The sequence below is a fragment of the Lissotriton helveticus genome, chromosome 7, assembly GCF_964261635.1.
Source record: "Lissotriton helveticus chromosome 7, aLisHel1.1, whole genome shotgun sequence".
NCBI lineage: Eukaryota > Metazoa > Chordata > Amphibia > Caudata > Salamandridae > Lissotriton > Lissotriton helveticus.
In genome coordinates, this window is record NC_136068.1 from 1,930,468,687 (window position 1) to 1,930,487,394 (window position 18,708).

Consider the following 18,708-nt stretch of genomic DNA (forward strand, 5'->3'; position numbering starts at 1 on the left):
GGAGTTCCAAGTCTTGGCGGCCAGGTAGGAGAAGGACCTTCCTCCTGTGGTGACTCTTCGGATGCGGGGGACGGCGGCGAGGGCGTGGCTGGTCGATCGAAGCTGGCGTTTGGGAGCGTAGAAGTTGAGGCGGCTGTTGAGGTATCCTGGGCCTTGGTTGTGTAGGGCTTTGTGTGCGTGGGTGAGGAGCCGGAAGGTGATTCTTTTGTTGACCGGGAGCCAGTGCAGGTCTCTCAGGTGTCCGGAGATGTGGCTGCGGCGTGGGATGTTCAGGATGAGTCGTGCTGAGGTGTTCTGGATCCGCTGGAGTCTCTTCTGGAGTTTGGCGGTGGTTCCAGCATAGAGGGAGTTGCCGTAGTCCAGACGGCTGGTGACGAGGGCCTGGGTGACCGTCTTCCTGGTCTCGGTGGGGATCCACAGGAAGATCTTACGTAGCATGCACAGGATGTTGAAGCACGACGAGGAGACGGCGTTGACTTGTCTGGTCATGGAGAGGGAGGAGTCCAGGATGAATCCCAGGTTGCGTGCGTGGTCTGTTGGTTTGGGTGCGCTGCCTAGGGCGGGGGGCCACCAGGAGTCGTCCCAGGCGGAGGGTGATGATCCCAGGATGAGGACTTCCGTCTTGTCCGAGTTCAGTTTCAGGCGGCTGTTCGACATCCATTTGGCTACGTCTGACATCCCTTCGTGGAGGTTGGCTCTGGCGGTGGCGGGGTCGTTGGTGAGGGAGAGGATCAGCTGGGTGTCGTCGGCGTAGGAGATGATGCTGAGGTTGTGCTGGCGTGCGATGGCTGCGAGGGGGCTCATGTAGACGTTGAAGAGTGTTGGGCTGAGCGAGGAGCCTTGAGGAACGCCGCAGATGACTTCGGTGGCCTCCGATCTGAACGGGGGGAGGCGGACTCTCTGTGTCCTTCCGGCGAGGAAGGAGGTGATCCATTCCAGTGCCTTCTCCTGGATTCCGACGTTGCTGAGGCGCTGTACTTGGGTACGGTGGCAGACAGTGTCGAAGGCCGCGGAGAGGTCCAGGAGAATGAGAGCCGCTGTTTCTCCGTTGTCGAGCAGAGCTCGGATGTCATCGGTAGCTGCGATCAGGGCGGTCTCGGTGCTGTGGTTGGCCCGGAAGCCAGACTGCGAGAGGTCGAGGGATCCGTTCGTCTCGAGGAAGGCGGCCAGCTGCTTGTTGACGGTCTTCTCGATGACTTTTGCCGGAAACGGGAGCAGCGAGATGGGGCGGTAGTTCTTGAGGTCGGTGGGGTCGGCTGATGGTTTCTTGAGTAGAGCGCTGAGTTCGGCGTGCTTCCAGCTCTCCGGGAAGGTCGCGGTGTCGAAGGAGGTGTTGATGATGTCCCGTAGGTGGGGTGCGATGACAGCGTCGGCCTTGTTGAAGACGTGGTGAGGGCAGGGGTCTGTCGGAGAACCGGAGTGGATGGAGTTCATCGTGTGGACGGTGTCTTCGGTGCTGATCGGGGTCCAGGCGCGGAGGGTGGTTGTGGGGGGCGGTGGTTCGGTCGTGGTGTGCGTCGGTTGAGTGCTGAAGCTGTTGTGTATGTCCGCGATCTTGTTGTGGAAGTAGGAGGCGAGGGAGTTGCAGAGGTCTTGCGAAGGGGTGATGTCGTTGTTTCCGGCGTTGGGGTTGGAGAGCTCTTTCACGATGTTGAAGAGTTCCTTGCTGTTGTGTGCGTTGTTGTCAAGTCGTTCCTTGAATGCGGTTCTCTTGGTGGCGTGGATCAGTTGGTGGTGTTTTTGGGTGGCGAGCTTGAGGGCAGTCATGTTGTCTGGTGTTGGGTTTCTGCGCCAGGTTTTCTCGAGTGCTCTGCAGTTCTTCTTGGAGCTCTTGAGTTCGTCGTTGAACCATGGGGCTTTCTTGCTGCTGGGTCTGCTGGGCGGGGTCTTCAGAGGGGCGAGATCGTCTGCGCAGTTGCTGATCCATTTCGTGAGGTTGGTGGCCGCTTGGCTGGGGTTCGTTGTGCTGGTGGGGGGGTTCTTGCTCAGGGCAGTAGCGAGCTGGTCTGTGGTGATCTTGTTCCAGCTTCTGCGGGGAACCTGTAGCTGGTGATGGTGGAGCGTGGTCCTTCTGAAGCTGAAGTGGACGCAGCTGTGGTCCGTCCAGTGGAGTCCCGTGGCGTGGCTGAAGGCGATGTCCTTGCTGGAAGAGAAGACCGGGTCGAGCGTGTGTCCAGCGTAGTGGGTGGGGGTGTTGACCAGCTGCTTGAGTCCGAGGTTGGCGAGGTTGTCCAGCAGGATGGTGGTGTTGCGGTCGTTGTTGTTCTCCAGGTGGAAGTTGAGGTCTCCGAGGAGGATGTAGTCAGTGGAGGGGAGGGCTTGCGGGCTGATGAAGTCGGCGATGTCTTCGCTGAATTGTGTGCGTGGTCCCGGGGGTCTGTAGATGAGGGTGCCTCTGAGGGTGGTCTTGGGGTTGACGAGGATCTGGAAGTGCAGGTGTTCGGTGGGTGCGAGGGTGTCGTCGGTGTTAGTCGAGATGCGAATGGTGTTCCTGTGGATGATGGCGATGCCTCCTCCGGTCTGGTTGATGCGGTCCCTCCGGATGATCTTGTAGCCGTCTGGGATGGCGATGTCGGGCGCTGAGGAGGCATTCATCCAGGTTTCCGTGAGGAAGGCGACGTCTGGGGCTGTGGTGTCGAGCAGGTTCCAGAGCTCGACGGCGTGTCTGTGGACGGAGCGGGTGTTGAGCAGGATGCACTTCAGGTGGGTGGTGCTGGAGTTCGGCTTGGTGGGTGCTGGTGTAGCGTGGGTCCGGTTCCGGTTGCAGGTGAACTTGCAGGAGTGGCAGCTGAAGGGTCCGTGGGTGCGTCTCGGTGTTGCTCGGTAGCATCCCGGGATTCGGCCGGTGTTGAGAGCGTTGAGTTCGGTGGCGTCGTAGGTCCGTCGGGTCGGCTTCCGTCGGTGGGGGCCAGGGGACCTGGCACTGGGCGCGGTCCAGGCGCGGACGGGCGCAGACGGGCTTACCTTTGGCGCACCTTCGGCGCGCCCGCTGCGCGTCAACGCTGCGCGTAGGCCACTCTGCCATATGTGGAGAGTGGGGGGGGCGGGGCGAGGGAGGGGCAGCTGGGAGGCGGGGAGCGGGGCGGCGAATGGGGAGGGCAGCAGAGGTGAGGGGCGGGGAGCGGGGAGGTGGCGGGAAGCGCGGCAGGGGCCGGGGGCGCTGAAAACACAGGGGAACAATAATACTATACTACAAACTACAATACTAACAGAACGGGGATATACAGAATAAAGCAGGGGGGCTGACAGTACACCAGGGGATACAACGACAGAGGTACACCCTTACCAGGAGCAGAAAGCACAAAGGAGAGACAATGGAGCTCAATACCAGCGCGGCGCAGGCGGGGCAGGAGCACAATCAGCGGGTCACAGGGTCACAGCAGGCAGGGTCCCGGCTGCGGGCAGCGGCGGCACTAGAGGGAACAAGGGCAGCCTGGTCGCACTCACGAGGAGTGTGCGAGGTGCGTGGGGGTGACCGGCCCAGAGGGACAGAGGTCACTGCTCACCGCCTCGCCCTCCTCGTCCTATATGGTCCCGTGGGAGGGAGGGGCAGCTGGGAGGCGGGGAGCGGGGCGGCGAATGGGGAGGGCAGCAGAGGTGAGGGGCGGGGAGCGGGGAGGTGGCGGGAAGCGCGGCAGGGGCTGGGGGCGCTGAAAACACAGGGGAACAATAATACTATACTACAAACTACAATACTAACAGAACGGGGATATACAGAATAAAGCAGGGGGGCTGACAGTACACCAGGGGATACAACGACAGAGGTACACCCTTACCAGGAGCAGAAAGCACAAAGGAGAGACAATGGAGCTCAATACCAGCGCGGCGCAGGCGGGGCAGGAGCACAATCAGCGGGTCACAGGGTCACAGCAGGCAGGGTCCCGGCTGCGGGCAGCGGCGGCACTAGAGGGAACAAGGGCAGCCTGGTCGCACTCACGAGGAGTGTGCGAGGTGCGTGGGGGTGACCGGCCCAGAGGGACAGAGGTCAACTGATCTGGGTTTAATCCATCACCATTCTTTAGTTCACTCAGCCACCCCAGTTCAGACATGGCTATATGCAAATCAGTCTGACCCTGTGCCTCCTGGGAACAGTCCAGCCCGAACTGCCAAGCCATGTCTTCCCTGGACCGGAAACAAGCATCCTGGGACCGGTTTCGGATTCATAATCCTCATCAGCCAGGCTATCTTGAATCCAGTGGCCAAGTGAACAAGGGACTCACGTCTGAGCATACCCTGCCACACTTAGGGCGAACAAAGCGATACAAAAGGGGATGATGGACGGAGCGTTTGTACAAATCAAACACTCACCCCCAGTCAACTGATCTGGGTTTAATCCATCACCATTCTTTAGTTCACTCAGCCACCCTAGTTCAGACATGGCTATATGCAAATCAGTCTGACCCTGTGCCTCCTGGGAACAGTCCAGCCCGAACTGCCAAGCCATGTCTTCCCTGGACCGGAAACAAGCATCCTGGGACCGGTTTCGGATTCATAATCCTCATCAGCCAGGCTATCTTGAATCCAGTGGCCAAGTGAACAAGGGACTCACGTCTGAGCATACCCTGCCACACTTAGGGCGAACAAAGCGATACAAAAGGGGATGATGGACGGAGCGTTTGTACAAATCAAACACTCACCCCCAGTCAACTGATCTGGGTTTAATCGATCACCATTCTTTAGTTCACTCAGCCACCCCAGTTCAGACATGGCTATATGCAAATCAGTCTGACCCTGTGCCTCCTGGGAACAGTCCAGCCCGAACTGCCAAGCCATGTCTTCCCTGGACCGGAAACAAGCATCCTGGGACCGGTTTTGGATTCATAATCCTCATCAGCCAGGCTATCTTGAATCCAGTGGCCAAGTGAACAAGGGACTCACGTCTGAGCATACCCTGCCACACTTACGGCGAACAAAGCGATACAAAAGGGGATGATGGACGGAGCGTTTGTACAAATCAAACACTCACCCCCAGTCAACTGATCTGGGTTTAATCCATCACCATTCTTTAGTTCACTCATGCCTTATGTGTGCATTTTTCATTAAATCCCACGCTGGCATCAGTGTGGGTTTAATGTGCTGAGAAGTTTGATATCAAACTTCTCAGTCTCCAGTGTAGCTATCATGGTGCTGAGGAGTTCTTAATGACAAACTCCCAGCCCCATATACTCTTAATGGCAGCACTGCACTTACAGTGCCCAGGAATGGCCCTGGGTACTGGAGGGGTACAGGGCTCATGCACCTGTGTCCACACCACGGGGATAGGGCACCCAGCTAGAGGGGTGACTGAAGTATGCCAGGGCAGTGTGTTGTGGGCATGGCACACAGGGATGTGTGCCATGTCGACTCTTTATTTAGTTCTGCACCAGGACACTCAGCCTGCGAAGGCAGTGTGTGGTTGCCAGGGTACAGGGCCCCTGAGGGTGGCACAATAAGTGCTGCAGTCCTTAGTGGTCTTCCCTGGTCACAATGCCCTGAGTACCTAGGGTACCATTTACCAGGGACTGACATGTGGTCAGAGATGCCAATTGGGTTTCAGCTTCAGTGCAGTTTTAGGGAAGGAACACAGGCCCTGGATACCTGATTGGCAGGAGCCCAGGGCACACTCAGTCAAAGCACATCAGCAATTCAGCAAAAAGTGGCGGCAACCATGCAGAAAAAGGGCACTTTCACACACTATCTATCTATCTATTTTTCCAATTAATCTATCTATCTATCTATAGAGCAAAAGAATATAGGGGCATATTTACTAATCTATCACGCAGGGCTGAAAGGAAAGGTGCTGTGCTGCTGTCGCTTGAATATGAATTTACTGTGAAAAAACAAAGACAAAAGGTATTTGGCAAAACAGGAACAGTTGGTTTAATTAAACACTGTGGTCGGGAGAACAGCATATAGAAACGGGTCTGAGGACTGTCCCAAAGTATAATTGTTTTGAGCGCCTTTATATACATTTCTGGGAGCATCATAAAACAGTTCATAGATCCTGTTCAGGGAGTGGAATCTGGGCCTACTCATGGAGCCATAAATCACTCCTACCTGATGACAAAGGCAGGATGGCCTCGACCTTGCGTGGACGCAATGCGGGCCAGTGGGTAACGTGTCCAGATGTCCAGTATATGGGAGCATGTGATCACTGCATGTGCTGTGTGTGCTGTGTCCTGATTGGCTGAGTGTTCCTAACTTCATGTGGCATCGAACTTTATGATGTTTAGGAACATGCACCATTCTGGCCATGTGCGTTTTATTTGGGACAATCTCCCTGTGAACATTGTGGTGTCGCTGCCTATCTGTGGGACGTATCTGGGTTTTTCCTGTTCACGCGTTTGTTCTGCTGGTTACGTGTCAGCCCACCTGTGATCTGTCAATCAGCTGCCTCAGGCCTCGGTCGCAGGGCCTGGCTGACAATGGATTACTGACTCGGAGTTAATGGAGAGGTCATCATGGGTGATTTCAACAACAGTGATTTGATGGCGTTTTTATGCATGCCTGTATCATTGCGTACATCGACATCAATATTAACACTGCATTGTGTGGAAGGGAGAGAAGAAACGCTCCATATTGACAAAGATACGGCGCCCCCTGCTCTCGCATAGCGCGGGTGCAACGTCTGCTGCCTAGTGCCTGCGTTACGAGCAGGTTTGTTCTAGTGCTGGAAGGGACACGTTCCTGCTCAAAGACACTCCTTAGGGGCCTTTACCTTTCTATATGTGATGCGGAAAGAGGACAAATAAAGATGTTTCTCCTCATTACATCTCACTGGGGAAGGCGTAGTAATTTGACTTATTTCCAGGTTTACTAGCTTTAGTAAATTTGGGAAAGCGCTAACATCCATAGGTTAATTTATGATAAACGCCCACACTCCCCCCATGGAAGGCCTCCCAGCTTTAAATGCAACACAATTATTCAGTGATTTACTGGCAAACATCCAATTCACAAATTAGTGGCCAATGTTACTGACACAATCAGTTAAGAAGTACAACATTGGTACACAGATATATCTGCTCACAGACACATCTGCGCACACACATCTGCACACCAACCCTTGGTGGATAGCTCTGAATCACTCCGAGGAGAGGGGGTTATATCACACAAGGTCTTAACTAATGGTATTGGCATAATGACCTTATTGTCCACTGTGCGCCCAAAGTTCCTTGTAGGGATAACTCCTACAGCTCTTCTAAAAGTGCCACAATGTTGTAAGCAAGGACCTTGAGTACAGGTGCTTAGTAAACCATCTGCAGCTATATTTCATGATCATTATTTCACTGTATACAAATTGTAACACTTCTTGGCCATTTTTACTAGCTTTGTGTGGTAAAATGTATATAGTGTCACTAAAATGTGTCACAGCAATATTTACATCCTTATAAGATATAAGCAAAGTCACTAAAAGGCTTACAAATGCACCATTTGCTAAATGTCCCCAAATAAAGACCATGTTCTTTAAATGAACCATTTGCCTCTTAACCCCTCCAATAATATGCTTAGTGTTAACTCCCTACTCCCTCTATAAAGTGGTAGATGCATTGAGCAATATCGCTGCATAAGGGCCTACGAAAGGTGCCATTTTCCGCTACGTTTTCCTTCACTTTTAAATCTTGCAATGTGTTGCCCACTTGGGCTAGACCTACTTGCTACACAATGCAACCAAATCCATCCAAAATTCCTATGAGAAGGAATACCCAACTCGCCTATCGACAATAACATTTGCAATGCAGAAAAAATAAATTGCAAACTGCGTTGACTAGGTTGTTATTGTACATGTTACTGTAAGGAGAGGCCTCTTTTTGTATGGTCACCCTCCCCCCAATCTTGGACTGATGCTGCTGGTTTTCTGACTCTGAGAGTGCACTGAGGCCGGCTGAGCTAACCAGACCTCAGTGCCAGAGTTCTAACCAATTAAGAAAAAGTATGTTCAACTGGCTATCTCCAAATGGCATAGACTGACTTACTTATAACTTCCTACAATATTGTACCCAGGTCATGTAAGACAGAGTTTCCCCCCAGGGCTGCAGCACTGGTTGTGGCACCCGGTGTGGGACAATGTACAAAATGGCTCCCAGCCTGACACTGCAGCCTGGAAGAGCACTTTTAAAACTGCTACTTCAAACTTTGCCATTTAAACCAATGGCAAAGCCCCCACTTAAATTAACAATGTATGTCAGGTCTCCCCTAAGGAAGACCTACTGAGCCCAAAGGCAGAGAGATGTATATTGTTAAGCAGTACATATATTTTTAACATGTCTTAACAGTAAAGCTTCCAAATATGTAGTTTTTGCTTTGCAAGAGTTAGTAACCCCATTGACTAACAAAGAGTTACCGGCTGACCCCTCAGACCAGATAACTTCTGAACGGGACAACTAAAATAGGTATGTTGCGGTATCTAATTAATCATGGCATTACATCCGACTTGATGCCATTTAGAAAAAAGATTTTTGGTAGGCTAGGGCGTGGGCCAAAGCCAGGCAGAAACCACCACTCTAGTCACGATGAGGGAGTTACACTGCTAAAATAACCTCTGCTCACCCCCTTGGTAGCTTAGCACGAGCAGCCAGGCTTATCCTAGAGGCAGTGTGTAAAGCATTTGCACATAACCAACAGTAATACAGTGGATGCACTACAAAAGGACACCAGACCAGTTTAGAAAAATATCCAATATTTTTATATAATTGAGACAAGACCAAAAACGATAAAAATCCACACTACTACACTTAAAAGTTCACAGTTCCAAAAATACGCTGATTAAAAAGAGTTCCTTGTGGGGATAGCCCCGTCCTGGCTACCACGGCGTCATGAACAACAAAATCCAACAGTTCTGGCTGGTCGCGGGCCAGCGACTGTGTTGGGAAGATCCGCAAACCAGTACCTGTGAGAAATGCAGGGCGTGGAGGCCCTTGAAGTCACTTGCGTTGCAGGTCGAGCTCATCTAGGTGGAATCAGGAGAGCTGGCGCCGGCCGGCTTTGGGTGCTGCGGTGCGGCGTGCGGTGCCCTCAGGTTGCGGTGCGAGCAGAGGTTCGGTGGCGGCGTCAGATGATGTCGTCGGTGAGACCAGGGTCGCGGTGTGAGATGAAGGCAATCCTTGTCACGGTGCTAGCAGGTCACGGTGCAAGCAGCGGCGTTGCCGTCGGCTGACGAACTGGAGACTATGGCACCGGTGTCGGTAGGCCTAGGCTCCGGTGCGGGATGAGGGCGGTGTGTCGTGTGACTTATGAGCGGGGCCCTCGAACCACGGTGCAAGCAGCGGCGTTGATTTCGGCAGGAAGAGGCGGCGTCAGGCCGGCCAGGGCGTCCTCATGAAGCAAGGCGGTGCGGAGTGGGGTGCCCACAGGTCGCATTGCGAGCAGCGGCTCGTGGCGGCATCAACAGGCGTCATCGGTGAGACCAGGGGCGCGTTGCGGTGGTGCCCTCTGCGGTGCCAAACCTACGGCATGAAGCGAGGCGGTGCGGAGTGCCGTACCCACAGGTCACGGTGCAAGCAGCGGCTCAGTGGTGGCATCAATAGGCGTCATCGGTGAGACCAGGGTTGCGGTGCAGCGCTGTGGCAGTGCCTTCTGCGATGCCTTCAGGACACAGAGTTGGCAGTGGCGTCGTCAAGTTGGTGTTCTTAGGGTTGCAGCACAAAACACACAGTCCCCAGTGCTGAGAGTCGAAGAACTTGAAGTCTTTGCTGTTCCTGAGACTTTGTGAACAGGGGACAAGCTCTACCTCAAGCCCTTGGAGAGACTCACAATTTAGGTTGCAGAAAGTCCAGTTCAGGCCTTTCACTGCCCAAGACAGAAGCAGCCACTGCAGGTCAGCCCAGCAAAGCACCCAGCAAAGCAGTTGTTTCTTTTCACAGCTTCACAGCTTCTCCGGCTCTTCTTCTTGGCAGTCTTCTTGATCCAGATGAGTTCTAAAGTTCAGGGGTCTGGGACCCAGTATTTATTTCACAAAATCCTTTGATCTTTCAGGCAGAGGGTGTCTGTGCCCAGCCAGAACCAGTTGCGCCTTCTCTGGTGTGAATTCCTGACAGGAGGTGGAGACGGCATTTGTCAGAAGCAGACCAGGCCCTTTGATGTGCAAGGAAATCTCCTCCCTCTTCCCCCATCGTAGCCTAGGTCTATTCAGCCCTATCCTGACCTACCTAGACTATCTGGAGCCCCTCTGGCCCCCGCCTTTTGTCATCCAAAACCCAGACGGGCAATCCACATTCAAGCAGAGCGACACAGGATGACTGAGCAAGAAAATACCCACTTTCTAAAAGTGGTATTTTCCAAGGCAGAATGTAAAAATCACCTTCCCTAAAAGATACATCTTTAGATTCTGATTTCAGGCATACTACATTTTACTTTCTTACCGATTTCCCTGGGCCAGTTATGTTTATAAGATGTTATAAACAAACCTCCCATTCTGTCCTATGGGGGAACAGGTAGCTTTGCAATAGTGAAAAACGAATGGGCTATAATTCACTATTAGGACATGCCACACACCAGGTCATGTCCTACCTTTCACATACAATGCACCCTGCCCACAGGGGTACCTTGGGCCTACCTTAGGGTGCCTGACGTGTAAGAAAAGGGAGGGTTGGGGACAGGCAAGTGTGTGCACTGGCCAAGTCGACATGGCAGTTACAAACTGCGCGCAGACTCTGCAATGGCAGGTCTGAGGTACCTTTTCAGGGCTACTCACGGGGGTGACCTAATCAGTACTGCAGGCCCACGAGCAGCACTTGATTCACTGGCCCTGGCAAACTCAGTGTACTTTACTAGGGACTAACAAGTAAATTAAATATCCAATCATGGAAACACCAATCCATAGCACAATTTACACAGAGCACCTGATCAGCAGTGCGAAAAGTGCGCAGAAACGTTACGCCAGCAAAAATAGAGTAAAAACCGGGAGGTCAGAAAGCAAAAAAGTCAGAGGAAACACGCCAAGTCTAACAATGCCCAAATCAAATTTAATGTCGCCTTAAGGAAAGGCAACGTTTAGAATGCAGCCCCTCTGTTACCCGGTTTGTCCAGTGGCCACCAGAGACAGCCTTCTGCCCTCCTGGGGAGTAGTGTGAGCGACTCCCAAGCTCAGGAACAATAGCAGTCTGCTACAGGGAGAGGTGTTACCTCCCCCTTGCAGGAAGCCACTCAGAGTTTTGGCCCTAAAGGCAAAGCTCCCTTCGGGAAAATGGCAGTCCACTCCTGAGGGGTTTCCTCTTTGTTCAGGTAGAGAGGCGGGGACAGAGAGAGAAGACCAGCGCCCAGACCAGTTTTTTCATGGGCGTGTAGCCCACAGGTAGCCACACCTTTAGGGTGGGCCACAAGCTCCAAATATCCAAGGAAGGGTTCAGACATCTTGGGAGTGGGCAGAATAGTGCACCCTGGGATTGCTAGATGCCACACATAGTCGCAGTCATCACAGGGCGGCAGGGATCCTGGTAGCCCATTGGCTAGTGACAGCATACTCCCCAGGGTACATTCTGGGCATAAACAGGGCATGCCTGGCACCCTGAACCTCAGATCACAATGAAACTGGAAAAAAAAGGCTGCACCATCTGCCCGGACTGCACCTGCCGTACCTTGGGCTAGCAAAGAGAGGACTGTGCCCGTGGCTCCTGGCTCGAAGAAACCCGCTCCTGCGCCCAAGACAAAAGAAGTGATTCCGAGGGTTTGTCGGCTGAACCCCTGGAACCAGCACCAGGGCATCAAAGCTGAAATAGCCCAACTCGGCAAGTCAGTAGCCAGTTCTTGAGAATCGCCACTAGGTGCCCCAAGAGACCTATACGCGACAGCCAAAAGTTGCACCGTGTCCGCCGGACTCAGGAGTGTCATCTGAGTTTTGATTGGTCCCCCAAAAGGGACACCAGCCTCCACTAAAGGATTCAGCTGGGACCGCTGTGGACAGAGACTGGAATCACAGCAGCAGCATGCCTTCTACAGGCTCAAAGAGGACTTCATTGGTCCTCAACCTCTGTGGCCAAAGTCACCCCACGAGACCCATAAACTTAGGAGTAACCGCAAGGACATCCTTGTCACCCCACAGCACCCAGAGCAACCTTGAGCATTCTCCTTCACCTGCATCCCCAACATCAAAACCACTCCGTTGAAGTCTATAGCGGTAGTGATGTAAAGTTCAGAACTGGACTGGAGAATGCTTTAGTGACAGGTAACTGCCCAAATACTCCTCAGTGGCCCAACCTGACCGTCTCCCTGCTGAATTTGGTCCCCGCAGTCGGGCCAAAGGAACTAAACACATCTCTTACAAACTGTTCAAAAGTTTCTAAACTTTACAGTTACCAATGCTTGTTTGTGGTTATGACTCAAAGAACCGAGATTTACATAATCTTTGGAAATCTATATCTCCGGAATCCTCTGCTGGATTTTGTTCATCTTGTACTCAAAAAATAAATATATGATCTATTTTTATAAATTGGTGTCCGATTTCTTTTGTGTTGTGTGACTTTCTTATTGTGTTGTTTGGTGCTTTTAAATGGTTTACACTAGTTCCTTTGTTTAAGCCTTGCTGCTCGAAGTCACAGCTAACCAGGGTTGAACCAAATGTTTTGTTAACGAGACTGACTGAATCCAACACAGTTTTTGCGAGTGTATTACATGGTAAGGTCACACGTCTATACCACATAATACACCCAAATCCTCTGTTATTATAACCTTTTTTTTACTTCTATTCCCTATGAATGAGTACGCATTTATATTGCACATGGCTACCCTAGGGCATCCCAGCGCATTTAGGACAGCTAGAGCTTCACCACTTCTCATGGGAAAAGGAAGGTCTTCAGCAATTTCCTGAAGTGGAGATAATTGGGTTAAAGATGGATGGAATCGTGGAGTCGGTTCCACAGTTTTGCCGCATGGAGCGTGAATCTTCAACCACCCATACGTGCACGACAAATCCTAGGAACTAACAGAAACTTTTTATTGTTGGATCTGAGTGTCCGAGAGACCTGATGAAGTTGAATCATCGGCAGGATCAGTGAGGGTCCGTTGCCGGTGATGGATTTGTGTACAGTGCACATGGCTTTAAACCAGATTCTTTGTTGCACTGGGAGCCAGTGCAACTGACAGAGTGCTGACTTAGCTGCGGTGCGCCTCAGAACATTCAGTAAAAGTCACGCAGCACAATTCTGGACAACTTGTAAGATCTTGATAGTCCCTTGTGGAGCACCCAGATAGATCGCATTAGAGTAATCAAGTCGCGATAGAATAAGGGCTTGCACCAGCAGACGTCTAGCGTCAAAGGGAAGAAGTGGCAAGATCTTCCACAACAGTCTAATCAGGCCATAGCAGGTGGCGGCCACTTTGCGCGATTGTACAGAGAAACTAAGATTGGAGTCCAGCCAAACACCCAGACTCTTAATTTGTTTCTTTGGTAGAGGGGGGGGCCTAGACAGCTTGGCCACCAAGGATCTAGGTTGGGGGGAGCAGCATGTCCTAATATCATGACTTCGGTCTTAGAACCATTAAGTTTGAGAAAGGAAGAATCCATCCACTCAACTACGTTAACCAGACAGGATTTCAGATTTTTATCATTCACATCATGCTGGCTGAGGGACACCGCCAGCTGGGTATCGTCAGCATAAATGACCAGCTGGACCCCCCAGGGAAGCACAATGTCCGCAAGGGACCGCATGTAGATGTTGAACATGGTGGGGCTTAAGGGAGATCTCTCGGGGACACCATACTGTAAAGGGGTCTGTCTTGAAAGAGCCTCATCTTCAAAGACCATGAATGATCTATCGGAGAGGAAGGACTGCAGCCACTTAGGGGCAGTCCCCGCTACCCCCACCTCTCTCAGTCTTTGAATCAGAATGCGGTGATTTACCGTATCGAAGGCTGCGCTGAGATCTAGCAAAATGATGGCAGCGCAGCCTCCGGTATCTACAATTTTCCTTGCTTCTTCCACCACAGCAAGAAGGGCCGTCTCCGTGCCCTGCTTACTTCTGAATCCGGTCTGAGTGGGGTGTAAAGCATTATTGTTCTCCACATAGGCTGCCAATATAGAGTTAACATGTTTTTCAGCCAATTTGCTAATGCCAGGGAGTAAAGAGATTGAGCGGTAGCTAGCCCAGTACCCAGGGTCTAAGTTTTTTTTTTTTAGAAGTGCTTTAATTCTTGCTTGCTTCCATAGCGGAGGAACCCGTCCAGCCGCCAGTGAGGCATTAATTACATTCCGGATGACTGGGGATACAATCTCTGATACTAATTTAAGAATGGAGGGGGGCGCGACATCAGCTGGGGATCCCGACTTAAGGTTCTCCAGGAGACACTGTGAGTCAGATAGAGTAAGGGGGGCGAAAACTTCCAGCCTGGCATATGGGAGAGGGGTGGAGAGTTGCATATCAGCATCCAATTGTGGGAATTGCGAATCAATGTTAGCCACCTTAGTAGCAAAGAAATTAGCGATTTCGTCACAACGCTCTTGTATATTCGAAGGGTCAGGAAGAGGGCTAGGAGGAGTAATAAGGGATTTAAATTTTTTTTACATTTCCCTCGGAGTGTTAGAGGCCAGCATAATCTTTTCCTGATAATAGCTGGATTGGGCAGCCTTTATTTCGTCTTTGTACAATCTCAGTGCCGTTCTGTAGTTCGCCCTACTTGATTCAGAGAAATCTTTCCTCCATTTCCGTTCAGACTGCTTACAGGATTGTTTAAGTATTCTGAGTTCGGGAGTATACCAAGCTTTTTTGTTGGAGCAAACTCGATGACAGAATTGTTTCTTCGGTAGGGTAAGATCTAAGGAAGACTCCAGCCAACTATTGAAATCATCATTGGCCTTGATGGGATTGGTGCAAGGTGCGGGGATGGTGTTGTTAAGATTCATTGCCCACTCTTCCACTGAGAGTTTAGACCATGTCCGGCCCAGCTTATTAGATTTTGTAGAGGATTGAGGGAGAGCCCCGGGAGTCCAGACAAAGGAAAGTAAAGAGTGGTCTGACCAGGGTACTAAAATGGTGTAGTTCAAGGTAATGTTATCTAAATTAGTAAAAAAAGGATCGAGTAAGTGGCCAGCTTTGTGGGTGGGACCAGTTACGATTTGTCTGAAGTGAAAGGCTTCAAGGCCTGCCACGAGGTCTTGAGAGGGAGGAGAGTCTAGTTCATCTAGGTGAATATTAAAGTCACCAAGAATTGAGAAGTTAGGGGTGTGGCTAGCCAGATTCATAGCAGTACCTGGGAGGTCATTACAAAAATGAGTGTGTCCTCCAGGAGGGCGATAAAGGAGGATGCCTGGGAAGGTGCAGGTGGGAGCGAAGCAAATGGCAAAGGAAAGGCTCTCGCAGTCCGCCAAAGAGCCCTTAGTCGATCTGCAGCTATAGATATTTTTAAATATAATAGCAATTCCGCCTCCCCGACCAAACTCCCGATCCTGTCTGGCCAAGGTATAGTTAGAAGGGAGAGCCTGGACCACATCTGCATCAGAGGCCGAATTTGTCCAAGTCTTGGTAAGAAAGAGAACGTCAGGGCATCTGTCCTCTAGCAGCAGATGGATTTCATTAGCATGCTTGGGCAGGGATCGACAGTTGAGATGCAGGAGGGAAAAGGATTTGGTCTCTCTAGTAACCGAGGGAGGAGATTCAGGAGGTACAAGTGTGAAGGTGCAAAATGGACAGTGAGGACAGTAATTACCTTCCTCCTCCAATGACATTACATGCATACAGACATCCCTTGGATTATCTCTGTACGTCAACAATGCATCCCTGCTGTAGCAGATGTTACCCAGGAAAAATTCGGCCAGGGGTTCCTGCCCCTGGCCCCGTCCTGGTGCGGACGGGCGCAGACGGGCTTGCCTCTGGCGCGCCACCGGTGCGGGCGCTGCGCGCTTGCATTTCCCTGATTAAATACGGTGGGCTGAGAGCCCTGCCCAGCCACTAGAGCGCCTCCCCAAAATGGCGGCAACTAATGAGCGAGTGCCTGCCTTCCTCAGCCAAGATGGCGTGGCCAAGTGTGGAGAGTGTTTGTTCCCGCTCAAACGGCGGGTGCAAGGAAGTAATTTTAAGGTGCGAATAAGTGGATGTGTTCCGTCTAGTATTCAGAGCAGAAAACACAATAGCAGCAAAATTAAATTAAAAAGAGCACAACCGCTCGTAACACAATTTAAAAACCAGCCGATCGCTGCAGTTCTTTCTTGTCAATCCGCGAGGTCGAGGTGCGATTCTACTGTCCTGTAAACCACTGCATTAAAGCTAATTAATATATCCTCTTTGTCATATCAAATTCTAGCACTCATTTGGAAAAATCTATACGAACTTGTGTTCCACTGATTTTTCTTGCCGTTTTGTTTTATACACATATGTTGCTCATTGCTGCCAAAATATAGGGCACCCCAGGCCCAGTCACTATGAAGTGATATGGATAGAAGAACTACTGTCTCTTAGAGAAACATCTGAAATAGTAAAGAAAACACATACACTGATCATGGCAATGTAAGAGAACCAACCATTGACCCCTAATATATAAAGTAATAAAACTATAACTTATGAGTAGATAAATAGGAGGATAAAAAAGAACTGAGTTATGAAGGATGCAAAGTATATAAAACAATAAAAGAATGTTTATCACTTAAGCTTTATTATTCCCTCTGAATACATGCCAACAACTCCTTTTCTACGACAATATACCTTCTCTCCGTAGCATTCAAAATGCACAAAACAAAAGCTAGGTTCCACTCATCATTCCACCATTAAGGCAGAATGGCTCTTAGAGCATACATACTTGCATCCACTGTTATCACACATTTTCTACTCATGCAGAACGGTACAAGATTAGGTGTTTTGCATATGCCATCCTTAATCTTGACAAATCCTAATTGTTATTCTTCTGCTCATACAAATTCTTTCTTTTCTAACCAGTTTCCTAGTTCCATTTTCTCAGGCAAGATTTTCTACAAACTTGCTGTAGTACTTGCGCAAACCTGCAAAAGCCAACAGATTTCCCTTCGTAACTGGCGGAGGAGCATTTTGTATTGCATCAGCAATAGGTTTCTGTGGTGCAATACCTTCACCAGAAATGGTGTCACTCCAATACGCCAGTTCTTTACAGACTAGCTTACATTTCTTTTTCTTAAGAGTTAAACCATTCCCTTTCAGTCTTTCACACATCTTTTTAATATTTTCTTGGTGCTGTTCTTCATTTTTTGCATCCAATGAAAATATAATTTTGGAAACACCTCACGGAACAGCCCATGTCTTTAAATATGGTATATGTTGCCATTTGAAAGACATAGGCTGCAGAGGCTAGGAGGAACAACATTCTCTTAAACTGGCACAAGCCAAAAGGAGGTGTGATAAAATCAGTTAAAGAACTAGAATCAGGAATTCTGTGCTATCTGGTGGTAGGCAGACCTTAAAGCCAATGTGGGAAAGATATTGGCTCCATCTAAGCTAGTGTTTAGTTAATTAATTCTAGGAAGAGGGTGGCAGTCCATAACAACATTAGCGTTAAGAGCCCATAGGTCGACACACAGTCTCAAGGTGTTGCTCTGTTTATTTGCCAAAACTATAGGGAACAACCAATCTGAGGAGTTGACCTCCTCAACTATATCCTCCTGCATCAGTCTTTCAAAATTTCTTCTAACTCCATTCTCAAACTCACAGAAACTCTTCTCAACTTCTGTTTAATTGAAATGACCCCATGTTTAAGTGATGTGAAAAATACTGTACCTCACGTAGCCTGTTTGTGAAAACATTTGGAATTTCTCAATCCACTCAATGTAATTATTATCTATTAACGGAGGCGCTAGGGGGCGCACAGCGGAATGGCTGCTTGATTGAGCAGCTCCGCCGGGAGGATCATGTAACCGCGTTTAAGGGTTGATAATTCTGCATGTCTGAAACTCTGAAGCATTTAATAGGATGCGTGAGCACCGTGGGAACAATCGACACGACTTCGGTGAACGCGGCGAGCCCTCCCCTGGACAAAAACATAGCCGGTAAACAGAGGGCGCCTGACGCTATCATGGCGCCCGCTCGCCTCTCCGGGCTGTAACCCATGCACTGGCGCTGACTGACGGACCCCCGCACAAACAACTACACAGGCTGTGTCACATACCGGGACAGTGTGCGGCAAGGGAGGCCATCAATACGACCAACGCTGACCGTCATCCGGGGAGCTGTCGCTTCCAATCTACAAGGGGGCACCTTTATCGGAGACCTAACGAACAAAATGGCGACGCCATGTGGGTCGTAGCGGAGTTTGCCGAGTGATACCATTGAGGACTCAGAGCCCCGCAACTGCAGGTACCGCTCCTGACTTATCGCTCGCTGGCGACATATGGGGGCATGTTCTTCCTCGGCGCCTATACCAAGCCTAAGACGCTATATTGAATAGTTGCTGAGTATCAGTGTGTACACACAAGATGGCGGCGCCCACTACACGGACATCGAATTGGTGGCAGATGATGAACCTGCGCGCCGTCTCCAGTGCAATGCGGCTGTGAACACTGGACAGTATGCGCACCTACACTCGAGGGAGTGGGACACTCTAAGACTGGCACCGCAACAGCAGGCTGACCGCGCTACTGGTGGTGCACCTTTACCCCTCCCCCCACGACATCCTAGGGAGGTGTTCAAAGTGTGCTCATGACGCTACAAACAAGGTCCTCTACGCCGGAACCACGGCCAAACTCCAGAAGAGACTCCAGCGGATCCAGAACGCCTCGGCGAGACTCATCCTCGACATCCCCCGACGCAGCCACATCACCGGACACCTGAGAGATCTGCA